This window comes from Suncus etruscus, chromosome 8 (assembly GCF_024139225.1).
Source record: "Suncus etruscus isolate mSunEtr1 chromosome 8, mSunEtr1.pri.cur, whole genome shotgun sequence".
In the NCBI taxonomy this organism is placed as follows: Eukaryota; Metazoa; Chordata; class Mammalia; order Eulipotyphla; family Soricidae; genus Suncus; species Suncus etruscus.
In genome coordinates this window covers 114,978,793-114,981,103 of record NC_064855.1, presented here as the reverse complement: position 1 = coordinate 114,981,103, position 2,311 = coordinate 114,978,793, and the positions used below count along the sequence as shown (strand labels likewise).

Genomic DNA, 2,311 nt, shown 5'->3' with positions numbered 1-2,311 from the left:
ATTATATATTTTATATTTTTCATTAATTTATTTTCTATTTTATTGTATTGTATTGCAACTCTAAAGCCATAACACTCTTACCAATGCTGCGACCCATGCAATTTTGTGTGTGTGTGTGTGTGTGTGTGTGTGTGTGTGTGTGTGTGTGTGTGTGTGTGTGTTTGCCTCAGTGTTGAGGTTAGGGGATTTTTTGTGTGTGTTTGCTGTGCCTCAGTGGTTATGTTCAGGGGTCACTCCATGCTATACTCTCAGAAATCGTCCCTAGTTTGGGTGACCATATAGTACTCCAGTGAATCAAAGCACAGTGATCTTATGTTCCTGTATGCAGGGCAAACTCCCTACTGCATGCTCTACGACTTCAGCCACTGAAAACTTTTCTTTTCTTTCTTTGTACACACCTGGTAAAGCTCAGGAGTTACTCCTGACTATGAGCTAAGCAATTACTCCTTGCTTTGTGCCAGAGCTATTGCACAAGCAGTAAGGCATCTGCCTTGACCACAATAGCCTAGGAAGGACAGTGGTTCAATCCCCTGGAATACAATTTGGTCGGCCAAGCCAGAAGCAATTTTTAAGTGCAGAGCCAGGAGTAACTTCTGACTGACACCTTGTTTGACCCAGAAACCCAAAAATAAGAAATTGCTCCTGGCTTGGGGGACTATATGGAAAGCCAGGAATTTAAAAAAAGGTATGTCCTAGGTTACTGCGTGCCAGGCAACTGCCCTACAGCTTCTCCACTGCTCCGCCTAAAGATTACTACTTTTTATTGGAACAATTAGTTTTCAGATTCATGTTCATGTATACAACAACCAGTTTCTATATACAACTAAAAGACTCTAAAGCATAAGTTCTTGGATAGAGTGCAAATATATGAAGGAGGAAAATCACATACTTGCCACCAAGTAAGCTTCAGACTTTATATTCAACTAATACTTCTCATGTTTTGGTTCCTATATATCACCTAAAACTCATGTTAAAATTCAAATTATAATTTAGTAGGTCTAATATTTGATGTAATAATTTATTAGATGGGGGACACTTTTACATCTTGCCCAGTAAACAGAGATAAGTATTAAGATTTTATATGATGTGTTTTCATGATGTTACATAACAAAAATTAGTTCTAGTTTAGAATGCTTTAAGGTATCTGAAAAATATGTATTTATAATAAAGTAAAAAGACATAAAATAGAGGCTGATGCAGCCTGAATATGGTGATGAGAGTGTGAGTATGAGCATGAGTGTGCAAGGCGATGAGAGTGTGAGTATGAGCATGAGTGTGCAAAGCATGAGTGTGCCCACCCTATCGCCCCACCCCCACCAACACCTTGATCTTCATTGATCAGGTTGAACCTCCACCATCAGCACCACTGGGATCTACCCTAGATGAGAAAAACCTCCCTCCTGCAAAGCACCCCCGTTTGGACCCTGTGCAGTAAAGCCATTGCATCACCTGAGGACTAGTAGGTTCAGGCTCAGAGTCGGTTCCCAGGGGTTCGGTGCTTGGATGTGATGAATTGTTCAGAAAAACAAAGATGAGAGGTTCACCTCCCTGGTCACTGATTCATCAAAGCCGATTCTAATCAGAGCCTGGAATAAAAAAATCATAAAATATATTTTAATTAAAGAAAAATTAATAGAGTATTTAGATACCCCTTACATTAATCTTGAGGGAATCTCCCAAACACTACTCAGAAGGTCCATGGGCCCCATTGACAATTCTCAGTCAAGTGTATCTACATTTCAATGAAAGAAGCTAAAGAGGTACCTGTCATGCTTTATCCTTTGTCCACATTGACATCCTTGCAGTGCAATGAGGCCTCATGATAGGACCAGAGCATTGGAACAAGTGGTAGGCAGTCTGCTTGATCGCGCTAACCTAGGACTTTCCATGGTTCATTCCCCTGGGGTTCCATATGATTCCCCAAGCGATGAACAATTTCTAAGCATAGAGCTACAAATACTGGTAGCTCAGGAGAACGTATGGGAAGCCAGGAAACAAACCCAGGTCCTTCCAGGTTCAGCCTTGTGCAAAGCAAATGCCCTGCTACTGTGCTAACTCTCCAACCCCTCAATTTAATATTTTTAAGACAATCTTTCATCTTGATTGGTGCTTGATGTGCATTAAACCTAGCAATATTCTAGAGTAATGCTTTATGAGAACACAGAGCTTCAGGTAATTAAAAAAAATTGAACCTGTGGTTTTACCATGTAAAGTATGTTCTCTAATACATAAAGCTATCATCCTTTTCCATTGACTAATTTGTATATATTATCAGACTGAACTTTATTTAATTTATTTAATATTTTGTTTG

General features: G+C 39.5%; 1 non-coding gene across 1 annotated transcript; it reads left to right on the top strand.

The window, feature by feature from the left end:
• The first annotated feature begins 1,179 nt into the window (after nucleotides 1-1,179).
• On the top strand, nucleotides 1,180-1,584 carry LOC126016755 (small Cajal body-specific RNA 2). The gene has a single exon (XR_007498494.1). It is a non-coding gene; the product is annotated as a small Cajal body-specific RNA 2 (non-coding RNA).
• The last annotated feature ends 727 nt before the right edge of the window (nucleotides 1,585-2,311 follow it).